Here is a 16,250-nt window from a genome sequence, read left to right as displayed (position 1 = left end):
CGCTTCTGAACTCACTGATGGCACGGACATCATCTACGACAGTAATTTTAAAACCGATAATGTCAATTGTGACATCACTGATGATGTCATAATTGATTTTAACCATCTTTTCAAAACTGTAAATTTGACGATTCTGAACTCACTGATGGCACGGACTTCATCTACGACAGTAATTTTAAAACCGATTATGTCAATTGTGACATCACTGATGATGTCATAATTGATTTCGACATCTTTTCAAAACTGTGAAATTGATGCTTCTGAACTCACGAATGGCACAGACATCATCTACGACAGTAATTTTAAAACCGATAATGTCAATTGTGACATCACTGATGATGTCATAATTGATTTTAACCATCCTTTCAAAACTGTAAAATTGACGCTTCTGAACTCACGGATGGCACGGACATCATCTACGACAGTAATTTTAAAACCGATAATGTCAATTGTGACATCACTGATGATGTCATAATTGATTTTAACCATCTTTTCAAAACTGTAAATTTGACGATTCTGAACTCACGGATGGCACAGACATCTATGACAGTAATTTTAAAACCGATTATGTCAATTGTGACATCACTGATGATGTCATAATTGATTTCGACATCTTTTCAAAACTGTGAAATTGATGCTTCTGAACTCACGAATGGCACGGACATCATCTACGACAGTAATTTTAAAACCGAAAATGTCAATTGTGACATCACTGATGATGTCATAATTGATTTTAACCATCTTTTCAAAACTGTAAAATTGACGCTTCTGAACTCACGGATGGCACGGACATCATCTACGACAGTAATTTTAAAACCGATTATGTCAATTGTGACATCACTGATGATGTCATAATTGATTTTGACCATCTTTTCAAAACTGTAAAATTGACGCTTCTGAACTCACGGATGGCACGGACATCATCTACGACAGTAATTTTAAAACCGATTATGTCAAATGTGACATCACTGATGATGTCATAATTGATTTTAACCATCTTTTCAAAACTGTAAAATTGACGCTTCAGAACTCACGGATGGCACGGACATCATCTACGACAGTAATTTTAAAACCGATAAAGTCAATTGTGACATCACTGATGATGTCATAATTGATTTTAACCATCTTTTCAAAACTGTAAATTTGACGATTCTGAACTCACGGATGGCACGGACATCATCTACGACAGTAATTTTAAAACCGATTATGTCAATTGTGACATCACTGATGATGTCATAATTGATTTTGACCAACTTTTCAAAACTGTAAAATTGACGCTTCTGAACTCACGGATGGCACGGACATCATCTACGACAGTAATTTTAAAACCGATAAAGTCAATTGTGACATCACTGATGATGTCATAATTGATTTTAACCATCTTTTCAAAACTGTAAATTTGACGATTCTGAACTCACGGATGGCACGGACATCATCTACGACAGTAATTTTAAAACCGATTATGTCAATTGTGACATCACTGATGATGTCATAATTGATTTTGACCAACTTTTCAAAACTGTAAAATTGACGCTTCTGAACTCACGGATGGCACAGACATCATCTACGACAGTAATTTTAAAACCGATTATGTCAATTGTGACATCACTGATGATGTCATAATTGATTTTGACCATCTTTTCAAAACTGTAAAATTTACGCTTCTGAACTCACGGATAGCACAGACATCATCTACGACAGTAATTTTAAAACCGATTATGTCAATTGTGACATCACTGATGATGTCATAATTGATTTTGACCATCTTTTCAAAACTGTAAAATTGATGCTTCTGAACTCACGGATGGCACAGACATCATCTACGACAGTAATTTTAAAACCGATTATGTCAATTGTGACATCACTGATGATGTCATAATTGATTTCGACATATTTTCAAAACTGTGAAATTGATGCTTCTGAACTCACGAATGGCACGGACATCATCTACGACAGTAAATTTAAAACCGATAATGTCAATTGTGACATCACTGATGATGTCATAATTGATTTTAACCATCTTTTCAAAACTGTAAAATTGACGCTTCTGAACTCAAGGATGGCACGGACATCATCTACGACAGTAATTTTAAAACCGATAATGTCAATTGTGACATCACTGATGATGTCATAATTGATTTTAACCTTTTTTTCAAAACTGTAAATTTGACGATTCTGAACTCACGGATGGCACGGACAGCATCTACGACAGTAATTTTAAAACCGATTATGTCAATTGTGACATCACTGATGATGTCATAATTGATTTTAACCATCTTTTCAAAACTGTAAATTTGACGATTCTGAACTCACGGATGGCACGGACATCATCTACGACAGTAATTTTAAAACCGATTATGTCAATTGTGACATCACTGATGATGTCATAATTGATTTTGACCATCTTTTCAAAACTGTAAAATTGACGCTTCTGAACTCACGGATGGCACAGACATCATCTACGACAGTAATTTTAAAACCGATTATGTCAATTGTGACATCACTGATGATGTCATAATTGATTTTGACCATCTTTTCAAAACTGTAAAATTGACACTTCTGAACTCACGGATGGCACAGACATCATCTACGACAGTAATTTTAAAACCGATTATGTCAATTGTGACATCACTGATGATGTCATAATTGATTTTAACCATCTTTTCAAAACTGTAAATTTGACGATTCTGAACTCACGGATGGCACGGACATCATCTACGACAGTAATTTTAAAACCGATAAAGTCAATTGTGACATCACTGATGATGTCATAATTGATTTTAACCATCTTTTCAAAACTGTAAATTTGACGATTCTGAACTCACGGATGGCACGGACATCATCTACGACAGTAATTTTAAAACCGATTATGTCAATTGTGACATCACTGATGATGTCATAATTGATTTTGACCAACTTTTCAAAACTGTAAAATTGACGCTTCTGAACTCACGGATGGCACAGACATCATATACGACAGTAATTTTAAAACCGATTATGTCAATTGTGACATCACTGATGATGTCATAATTGATTTTGACCATCTTTTCAAAACTGTAAAATTTACGCTTCTGAACTCACGGATAGCACAGACATCATCTACGACAGTAATTTTAAAACCGATTATGTCAATTGTGACATCACTGATGATGTCATAATTGATTTTGACCATCTTTTCAAAACTGTAAAATTGACGCTTCTGAACTCACGGATGGCACAGACATCATCTACGACAGTAATTTTAAAACCGATTATGTCAATTGTGACATCACTGATGATGTCATAATTGATTTCGACATATTTTCAAAACTGTGAAATTGATGCTTCTGAACTCACGAATGGCACGGACATCATCTACGACAGTAAATTTAAAACCGATAATGTCAATTGTGACATCACTGATGATGTCATAATTGATTTTAACCATCTTTTCAAAACTGTAAAATTGACGCTTCTGAACTCAAGGATGGCACGGACATCATCTACGACAGTAATTTTAAAACCGATAATGTCAATTGTGACATCACTGATGATGTCATAATTGATTTTAACCTTTTTTTCAAAACTGTAAATTTGACGATTCTGAACTCACGGATGGCACGGACAGCATCTACGACAGTAATTTTAAAACCGATTATGTCAATTGTGACATCACTGATGATGTCATAATTGATTTTAACCATCTTTTCAAAACTGTAAATTTGACGATTCTGAACTCACGGATGGCACGGACATCATCTACGACAGTAATTTTAAAACCGATTATGTCAATTGTGACATCACTGATGATGTCATAATTGATTTTGACCATCTTTTCAAAACTGTAAAATTGACGCTTCTGAACTCACGGATGGCACAGACATCATCTACGACAGTAATTTTAAAACCGATTATGTCAATTGTGACATCACTGATGATGTCATAATTGATTTTGACCATCTTTTCAAAACTGTAAAATTGACACTTCTGAACTCACGGATGGCACAGACATCATCTACGACAGTAATTTTAAAACCGATTATGTCAATTGTGACATCACTGATGATGTCATAATTGATTTTGACCATCTTTTCAAAACTGTGAAATTGATGCTTCTGAACTCACGAATGGCACGGACATCATCTACGACAGTAATTTTAAAACCGATAATGTCAATTGTGACATCACTGATGATGTCATAATTGATTTTAACCATCTTTTCAAAACTGTAAATTTGACGATTCTGAACTCACGGATGGCACGGACATCATCTACGACAGTAATTTTAAAACCGATTATGTCAATTGTGACATCACTGATGATGTCATAATTGATTTTGACCATCTTTTCAAAACTGTAAAATTGACGCTTCTGAACTCACGGATGGCACGGACATCATCTACGACAGTAATTTTAAAACCGATAATGTCAATAGTGACATCACTGATGATGTCATAATTGATTTTAACCATCTTTTCAAAACATTAAAATTGACGCTTCTGAACTCACGGATGGCACGGACATCATCTACGACAGTAATTTTAAAACCGATAATGTCAATTGTGACATCACTGATGATGTCATAATTGATTTTAACCATCTTTTCAAAACTGTAAATTTGACGATTCTGAACTCACGGATGGCACGGACATCATCTACGACAGTAATTTTAAAACCGATTATGTCAATTGTGACATCACTGATGATGTCCTAATTGATTTTGACCATCTTTTCAAAACTGTAAAATTGACGCTTCTGAACTCACGGATGGCACAGACATCATCTACGACAGTAATTTTAAAACCGATTATGTCAATTGTGACATCACTGATGATGTCATAATTGATTTTGACCATCTTTTTAAAACTGTAAAATTGACACTTCTGAACTCACGGATGGCACAGACATCATCTACGACAGTAATTTTAAAACCGATTATGTCAATTGTGACATCACTGATGATGTCATAATTGATTTTGACCATCTTTTCAAAACTGTGAAATTGATGCTTCTGAACTCACGAATGGCACGGACATCATCTACGACAGTAATTTTAAAACCGATAATGTCAATTGTGACATCACTGATGATGTCATAATTGATTTTAACCATCTTTTCAAAACTGTAAAATTGACACTTCTGAACTCACAGATGGCACGGACATCATCTACGACAGTAATTTTAAAACCGATAATGTCAATTGTGACATCACTGATGATGTCATAATTGATTTTAACCATCTTTTCAAAACTGTAAATTTGACGATTCTGAACTCACGGATGGCACGGACATCATCTACGACAGTAATTTTAAAACCGATTATGTCAATTGTGACATCACTGATGATGTCATAATTGATTTTGACCATCTTTTCAAAACTGTAAAATTGACGCTTCTGAACTCAAGGATGGCACGGACATCATCTACGACAGTAATTTTAAAACCGATAATGTCAATTGTGACATCACTGATGATGTCATAATTGATTTTAACCTTTTTTTCAAAACTGTAAATTTGACGATTCTGAACTCACGGATGGCACGGACAGCATCTACGACAGTAATTTTAAAACCGATTATGTCAATTGTGACATCACTGATGATGTCATAATTGATTTTGACCATCTTTTCAAAACTGTAAAATTGACGCTTCTGAACTCACGGATGGCACAGACATCATCTACGACAGTAATTTTAAAACCGATTATGTCAATTGTGACATCACTGTTGATGTAATAATTGATTTCGACATCTTTTCAAAACTGTGAAATTGATGCTTCTGAACTCACGAATGGCACAGACATCATCTACGACAGTAATTTTAAAACCGATAATGTCAATTGTGACATCACTGATGATGTCATAATTGATTTTAACCATCTTTTCAAAACATTAAAATTGACGCTTCTGAACTCACGGATGGCACGGACATCATCTACGACAGTAATTTTAAAACCGATTATGTCAATTGTGACATCACTGATGATGTCATAATTGATTTTGACCATCTTTTCAAAACTGTAAAATTGACGCTTCTGAACTCACGGATGGCACAGACATCATCTACGACAGTAATTTTAAAACCGATTATGTCAATTGTGACATCACTGATGATGTCATAATTGATTTTGACCATCTTTTCAAAACTGTAAAATTGACACTTCTGAACTCACGGATGGCACAGACATCATCTACGACAGTAATTTTAAAACCGATTATGTCAATTGTGACATCACTGATGATGTCATAATTGATTTTGACCATCTTTTCAAAACTGTGAAATTGATGCTTCTGAACTCACAAATGGCACGGACATCATCTACGACAGTAATTTTAAAACCGATAATGTCAATTGTGACATCACTGATGATGTCATAATTGATTTTAACCATCTTTTCAAAACTGTAAAATTGACGCTTCTGAACTCACGGATGGCACGGACATCATCTACGACAGTAATTTTAAAACCGATTATGTCAATTGTGACATCACTGATGATGTCATAATTGATTTTGACCATCTTTTCAAAACTGTAAAATTGACGCTTCTGAACTCACGGATGGCACGGACATCATCTACGACAGTAATTTTAAAACCGATTATGTCAATTGTGACATCACTGATGATGTCATAATTGATTTTAACCATCTTTTCAAAACTGTAAAATTGACGCTTCTGAACTCACGGATGGCACGGACATCATCTACGACAGTAATTTTAAAACCGATAAAGTCAATTGTGACATCACTGATGATGTCATAATTGATTTTAACCATCTTTTCAAAACTGTAAATTTGACGATTCTGAACTCACGGATGGCACGGACATCATCTACGACAGTAATTTTAAAACCGATTATGTCAATTGTGACATCACTGATGATGTCATAATTGATTTTGACCAACTTTTCAAAACTGTAAAATTGACGCTTCTGAACTCACGGATGGCACGGACATCATCTACGACAGTAATTTTAAAACCGATAAAGTCAATTGTGACATCACTGATGATGTCATAATTGATTTTAACCATCTTTTCAAAACTGTAAATTTGACGATTCTGAACTCACGGATGGCACGGACATCATCTACGACAGTAATTTTAAAACCGATTATGTCAATTGTGACATCACTGATGATGTCATAATTGATTTTGACCAACTTTTCAAAACTGTAAAATTGACGCTTCTGAACTCACGGATGGCACAGACATCATCTACGACAGTAATTTTAAAACCGATTATGTCAATTGTGACATCACTGATGATGTCATAATTGATTTTGACCATCTTTTCAAAACTGTAAAATTTACGCTTCTGAACTCACGGATAGCACAGACATCATCTACGACAGTAATTTTAAAACCGATTATGTCAATTGTGACATCACTGATGATGTCATAATTGATTTTGACCATCTTTTCAAAACTGTAAAATTGACGCTTCTGAACTCACGGATGGCACAGACATCATCTACGACAGTAATTTTAAAACCGATTATGTCAATTGTGACATCACTGATGATGTCATAATTGATTTCGACATATTTTCAAAACTGTGAAATTGATGCTTCTGAACTCACGAATGGCACGGACATCATCTACGACAGTAAATTTAAAACCGATAATGTCAATTGTGACATCACTGATGATGTCATAATTGATTTTAACCATCTTTTCAAAACTGTAAAATTGACGCTTCTGAACTCAAGGATGGCACGGACATCATCTACGACAGTAATTTTAAAACCGATAATGTCAATTGTGACATCACTGATGATGTCATAATTGATTTTAACCTTTTTTTCAAAACTGTAAATTTGACGATTCTGAACTCACGGATGGCACGGACAGCATCTACGACAGTAATTTTAAAACCGATTATGTCAATTGTGACATCACTGATGATGTCATAATTGATTTTAACCATCTTTTCAAAACTGTAAATTTGACGATTCTGAACTCACGGATGGCACGGACATCATCTACGACAGTAATTTTAAAACCGATTATGTCAATTGTGACATCACTGATGATGTCATAATTGATTTTGACCATCTTTTCAAAACTGTAAAATTGACGCTTCTGAACTCACGGATGGCACAGACATCATCTACGACAGTAATTTTAAAACCGATTATGTCAATTGTGACATCACTGATGATGTCATAATTGATTTTGACCATCTTTTCAAAACTGTAAAATTGACACTTCTGAACTCACGGATGGCACAGACATCATCTACGACAGTAATTTTAAAACCGATTATGTCAATTGTGACATCACTGATGATGTCATAATTGATTTTAACCATCTTTTCAAAACTGTAAATTTGACGATTCTGAACTCACGGATGGCACGGACATCATCTACGACAGTAATTTTAAAACCGATAAAGTCAATTGTGACATCACTGATGATGTCATAATTGATTTTAACCATCTTTTCAAAACTGTAAATTTGACGATTCTGAACTCACGGATGGCACGGACATCATCTACGACAGTAATTTTAAAACCGATTATGTCAATTGTGACATCACTGATGATGTCATAATTGATTTTGACCAACTTTTCAAAACTGTAAAATTGACGCTTCTGAACTCACGGATGGCACAGACATCATATACGACAGTAATTTTAAAACCGATTATGTCAATTGTGACATCACTGATGATGTCATAATTGATTTTGACCATCTTTTCAAAACTGTAAAATTTACGCTTCTGAACTCACGGATAGCACAGACATCATCTACGACAGTAATTTTAAAACCGATTATGTCAATTGTGACATCACTGATGATGTCATAATTGATTTTGACCATCTTTACAAAACTGTAAAATTGACGCTTCTGAACTCACGGATGGCACAGACATCATCTACGACAGTAATTTTAAAACCGATTATGTCAATTGTGACATCACTGATGATGTCATAATTGATTTCGACATATTTTCAAAACTGTGAAATTGATGCTTCTGAACTCACGAATGGCACGGACATCATCTACGACAGTAAATTTAAAACCGATAATGTCAATTGTGACATCACTGATGATGTCATAATTGATTTTAACCATCTTTTCAAAACTGTAAAATTGACGCTTCTGAACTCAAGGATGGCACGGACATCATCTACGACAGTAATTTTAAAACCGATAATGTCAATTGTGACATCACTGATGATGTCATAATTGATTTTAACCTTTTTTTCAAAACTGTAAATTTGACGATTCTGAACTCACGGATGGCACGGACAGCATCTACGACAGTAATTTTAAAACCGATTATGTCAATTGTGACATCACTGATGATGTCATAATTGATTTTAACCATCTTTTCAAAACTGTAAATTTGAAGATTCTGAACTCACGGATGGCACGGACATCATCTACGACAGTAATTTTAAAACCGATTATGTCAATTGTGACATCACTGATGATGTCATAATTGATTTTGACCATCTTTTCAAAACTGTAAAATTGACGCTTCTGAACTCACGGATGGCACAGACATCATCTACGACAGTAATTTTAAAACCGATTATGTCAATTGTGACATCACTGATGATGTCATAATTGATTTTGACCATCTTTTCAAAACTGTAAAATTGACACTTCTGAACTCACGGATGGCACAGACATCATCTACGACAGTAATTTTAAAACCGATTATGTCAATTGTGACATCACTGATGATGTCATAATTGATTTTGACCATCTTTTCAAAACTGTGAAATTGATGCTTCTGAACTCACGAATGGCACGGACATCATCTACGACAGTAATTTTAAAACCGATAATGTCAATTGTGACATCACTGATGATGTCATAATTGATTTTAACCATCTTTTCAAAACTGTAAATTTGACGATTCTGAACTCACGGATGGCACGGACATCATCTACGACAGTAATTTTAAAACCGATTATGTCAATTGTGACATCACTGATGATGTCATAATTGATTTTGACCATCTTTTCAAAACTGTAAAATTGACGCTTCTGAACTCACGGATGGCACGGACATCATCTACGACAGTAATTTTAAAACCGATAATGTCAATAGTGACATCACTGATGATGTCATAATTGATTTTAACCATCTTTTCAAAACATTAAAATTGACGCTTCTGAACTCACGGATGGCACGGACATCATCTACGACAGTAATTTTAAAACCGATAATGTCAATTGTGACATCACTGATGATGTCATAATTGATTTTAACCATCTTTTCAAAACTGTAAATTTGACGATTCTGAACTCACGGATGGCACGGACATCATCTACGACAGTAATTTTAAAACCGATTATGTCAATTGTGACATCACTGATGATGTCCTAATTGATTTTGACCATCTTTTCAAAACTGTAAAATTGACGCTTCTGAACTCACGGATGGCACAGACATCATCTACGACAGTAATTTTAAAACCGATTATGTCAATTGTGACATCACTGATGATGTCATAATTGATTTTGACCATCTTTTCAAAACTGTAAAATTGACACTTCTGAACTCACGGATGGCACAGACATCATCTACGACAGTAATTTTAAAACCGATTATGTCAATTGTGACATCACTGATGATGTCATAATTGATTTTGACCATCTTTTCAAAACTGTGAAATTGATGCTTCTGAACTCACGAATGGCACGGACATCATCTACGACAGTAATTTTAAAACCGATAATGTCAATTGTGACATCACTGATGATGTCATAATTGATTTTAACCATCTTTTCAAAACTGTAAAATTGACACTTCTGAACTCACAGATGGCACGGACATCATCTACGACAGTAATTTTAAAACCGATAATGTCAATTGTGACATCACTGATGATGTCATAATTGATTTTAACCATCTTTTCAAAACTGTAAATTTGACGATTCTGAACTCACGGATGGCACGGACATCATCTACGACAGTAATTTTAAAACCGATTATGTCAATTGTGACATCACTGATGATGTCATAATTGATTTTGACCATCTTTTCAAAACTGTAAAATTGACGCTTCTGAACTCACGGATGGCACGGACATCATCTACGACAGTAATTTTAAAACCGATAATGTCAATTGTGACATCACTGATGATGTCATAATTGATTTTAACCATCTTTTCAAAACTGTAAATTTGACGATTCTGAACTCACGGATGGCACGGACATCATCTACGACAGTAATTTTAAAACCGATTATGTCAATTGTGACATCACTGATGATGTCATTATTGATTTTGACCATCTTTTCAAAACTGTAAAATTGACGCTTCTGAACTCACTGATGGCACGGACTTCATCTACGACAGTAATTTTAAAACCGATTATGTCAATTGTGACATCACTGATGATGTCATAATTGATTTTGACATCTTTTCAAAACTGTGAAATTGATGCTTCTGAACTCACGAATGGCACAGACATCATCTACGACAGTAATTTTAAAACCGATAATGTCAATTGTGACATCACTGATGATGTCATAATTGATTTTAACCATCTTTTCAAAACTGTAAAATTGACGCTTCTGAACTCACGGATGGCACGGACATCATCTACGACAGTAATTTTAAAACCGATAATGTCAATTGTGACATCACTGATGATGTCATAATTGATTTTAACCATCTTTTCAAAACTGTAAATTTGACGATTCTGAACTCACGGATGGCACAGACATCATCTATGACAGTAATTTTAAAACCGATTATGTCAATTGTGACATCACTGATGATGTCATATTTGATTTCGACATCTTTTCAAAACTGTGAAATTGATGCTTCTGAACTCACGAATGGCACGGACATCATCTACGACAGTAATTTTAAAACCGATAATGTCAATTGTGACATCACTGATGATGTCATAATTGATTTTAACCATCTTTTCAAAACTGTAAAATTGACGCTTCTGAACTCAAGGATGGCACGGACATCATCTACGACAGTAATTTTAAAACCGATAATGTCAATTGTGACATCACTGATGATGTCATAATTGATTTTGACCATCTTTTCAAAACTGTGAAATTGATGCTTCTGAACTCACGAATGGCACGGACATCATCTACGACAGTAATTTTAAAACCGATAATGTCAATTGTGACATCACTGATGATGTCATAATTGATTTTAACCATCTTTTCAAAACTGTAAATTTGACGATTCTGAACTCACGGATGGCACGGACATCATCTACGACAGTAATTTTTAAACCGATTATGTCAATTGTGACATCACTGATGATGTCATAATTGATTTTGACCATCTTTTCAAAACTGTGAAATTGATGCTTCTGAACTCACGAATGGCACGGACATCATCTACGACAGTAATTTTAAAACCGATAATGTCAATTGTGACATCACTGATGATGTCATAATTGATTTTAACCATCTTTTCAAAACTGTAAAATTGACGCTTCTGAACTCACGGATGGCACGGACATCATCTACGACAGTAATTTTAAAACCGATAATGTCAATTGTGACATCACTGATGATGTCATAATTGATTTTAACCATCTTTTCAAAACTGTAAATTTGACGATTCTGAACTCACGGATGGCACGGACATCATCTACGACAGTAATTTTAAAACCGATTATGTCAATTGTGACATCACTGATGATGTCATAATTGATTTTGACCATCTTTTCAAAACTGTAAAATTGACGCTTCTGAACTCACTGATGGCACGGACATCATCTACGACAGTAATTTTAAAACCGATAATGTCAATTGTGACATCACTGATGATGTCATAATTGATTTTAACCATCTTTTCAAAACTGTAAATTTGACGATTCTGAACTCACTGATGGCACGGACTTCATCTACGACAGTAATTTTAAAACCGATTATGTCAATTGTGACATCACTGATGATGTCATAATTGATTTCGACATCTTTTCAAAACTGTGAAATTGATGCTTCTGAACTCACGAATGGCACAGACATCATCTACGACAGTAATTTTAAAACCGATAATGTCAATTGTGACATCACTGATGATGTCATAATTGATTTTAACCATCCTTTCAAAACTGTAAAATTGACGCTTCTGAACTCACGGATGGCACGGACATCATCTACGACAGTAATTTTAAAACCGATAATGTCAATTGTGACATCACTGATGATGTCATAATTGATTTTAACCATCTTTTCAAAACTGTAAATTTGACGATTCTGAACTCACGGATGGCACAGACATCTATGACAGTAATTTTAAAACCGATTATGTCAATTGTGACATCACTGATGATGTCATAATTGATTTCGACATCTTTTCAAAACTGTGAAATTGATGCTTCTGAACTCACGAATGGCACGGACATCATCTACGACAGTAATTTTAAAACCGATAATGTCAATTGTGACATCACTGATGATGTCATAATTGATTTTAACCATCTTTTCAAAACTGTAAAATTGACGCTTCTGAACTCAAGGATGGCACGGACATCATCTACGACAGTAATTTTAAAACCGATAATGTCAATTGTGACATCACTGATGATGTCATAATTGATTTTAACCTTTTTTTCAAAACTGTAAATTTGACGATTCTGAACTCACGGATGGCACGGACATCATCTATGACAGTAATTTAAAAACCGATTATGTCAATTGTGACATCACTGATGATGTCATAATTGATTTTGACCATCTTTTCAAAACTGTAAAATTGACGCTTCTGAACTCACGGATGGCACAGACATCATCTACGACAGTAATTTTAAAACTGATTATGTCAATTGTGACATCACTGATGATGTCATAATTGATTTTGACCATCTTTTCAAAACTGTAAAATTGACACTTCTGAACTCACGGATGGCACAGACATCATCTACGACAGTAATTTTAAAACCGATTATGTCAATTGTGACATCACTGATGATGTCATAATTGATTTTGACCATCTTTTCAAAACTGTGAAATTGATGCTTCTGAACTCACGAATGGCACGGACATCATCTATGACAGTAATTTTAAAACCGATAATGTCAATTGTGACATCACTGATGATGTCATAATTGATTTTAACCATCTTTTCAAAACTGTAAAATTGAAGCTTCTGAACTCACGGATGGCACGGACATCATCTACGACAGTAATTTTAAAACCGATAATGTCAATTGTGACATCACTGATGATGTCATAATTGATTTTAACCATCTTTTCAAAACTGTAAATTTGACGATTCTGAACTCACGGATGGCACGGACATCATCTACGACAGTAATTTTAAAACCGATTATGTCAATTGTGACATCACTGATGATGTCATAATTGATTTTGACCATCTTTTCAAAACTGTAAAATTGACGCTTCTGAACTCACTGATGGCACGGACTTCATCTACGACAGTAATTTTAAAACCGATTATGTCAATTGTGACATCACTGATGATGTCATAATTGATTTCGACATCTTTTCAAAACTGTGAAATTGATGCTTCTGAACTCACGAATGGCACAGACATCATCTACGACAGTAATTTTAAAACCGATAATGTCAATTGTGACATCACTGATGATGTCATAATTGATTTTAACCATCTTTTCAAAACTGTAAAATTGACGCTTTTGAACTCACGGATGGCACGGACATCATCTACGACAGTAATTTTAAAACCGATAATGTCAATTGTGACATCACTGATGATGTCATAATTGATTTTAACCATCTTTTCAAAACTGTAAATTTGACGATTCTGAACTCACGGATGGCACGGACATCATCTACGACAGTAATTTTAAAACCGATTATGTCAATTGTGACATCACTGATGATGTCATAATTGATTTTGACCATCTTTTCAAAACTGTAAAATTGACGCTTCTGAACTCACGGATGGCACAGACATCATCTACGACAGTAATTTTAAAACCGATAATGTCAATTGTGACATCACTGATGATGTCATAATTGATTTTAAGCATCTTTTCAAAACTGTAAATTTGACGATTCTGAACTCACGGATGGCACGGACATCATCTACGACAGTAATTTTAAAACCGATTATGTCAATTGTGACATCATTGATGATGTCATAATTGATTTTAACCATCTTTTCAAAACTGTAAATTTGACGATTCTGAACTCACGGATGGCACGGACACCATCTACGACAGTAATTTTAAAACCGATTATGACAATTGTGACATCACTGATGATGTCATAATTGATTTTGACCATCTTTTCAAAACTGTAAAATTGACGCTTCTGAACTCACGGATGGCACAGACATCATCTACGACAGTAATTTTAAAACCGATTATGTCAATTGTGACATCACTGATGATGTCATAATTGATTTTAACCATTTTTTCAAAACTGTAAAATTGACGCTTCTGAACTCACGGATGGCACGGACATCATCTACGACAGTAATTTTAAAACCGATAATGTCAATTGTGACATCACTGATGATGTCATAATTGATTTTAACAATCTTTTCAAAACTGTAAAATTGAAGCTTCTGAACTCACGGATGGCACGGACATCATCTACGACAGTAATTTTAAAACCGATAATGTCAATTGTGACATCAATGATGATGTCATAATTGATTTTAACCATCTTTTGAAAACTGAAAATTTGACGATTCTGAACTCACGGATGGCACGGACATCATCTACGACAGTAATTTTAAAACCGATTATGTCAATTGTGACATCACTGATGATGTCATAATTGATTTTGACCATCTTTTCAAAACTGTAAAATTGACGCTTCTGAACTCACTGATGGCACGGACTTCATCTACGACAGTAATTTTAAAACAAATTATGTCAATTGTGACATCACTGATGATGTCATAATTGATTTCGACATCTTTTCAAAACTGTGAAATTGATGCTTCTGAACTCACGAATGGCACAGACATCATCTACGACAGTAATTTTAAAACTGATAATGTCAATTGTGATATCACTGATGATGTCATAATTGATTTTAACCATCTTTTTAAAACTGTAAAATTGACGCTTCTGAACTCACGGATGGCACAGACATCATCTACGACAGTAATTTTAAAACCGATTATGTCAATTGTGACATCACTGATGATGTCATAATTGATTTCGACATATTTTCAAAACTGTGAAATTGATGCTTCTGAACTCACGAATGGCACGGACATCATCTACGACAGTAAATTTAAAACCGATAATGTCAATTGTGACATCACTGATGATGTCATAATTGATTTTAACCATCTTTTCAAAACTGTAAAATTGACGCTTCTGAACTCA

The sequence above is a fragment of the Crinia signifera genome, chromosome 9 (assembly GCF_055691185.1).
Source record: "Crinia signifera chromosome 9, ASM5569118v1, whole genome shotgun sequence".
Classification (NCBI taxonomy): domain Eukaryota; kingdom Metazoa; phylum Chordata; class Amphibia; order Anura; family Myobatrachidae; genus Crinia; species Crinia signifera.
The sequence above is the reverse complement of the archived record's forward strand: the minus strand, read 5'-3'. Positions refer to the sequence as shown.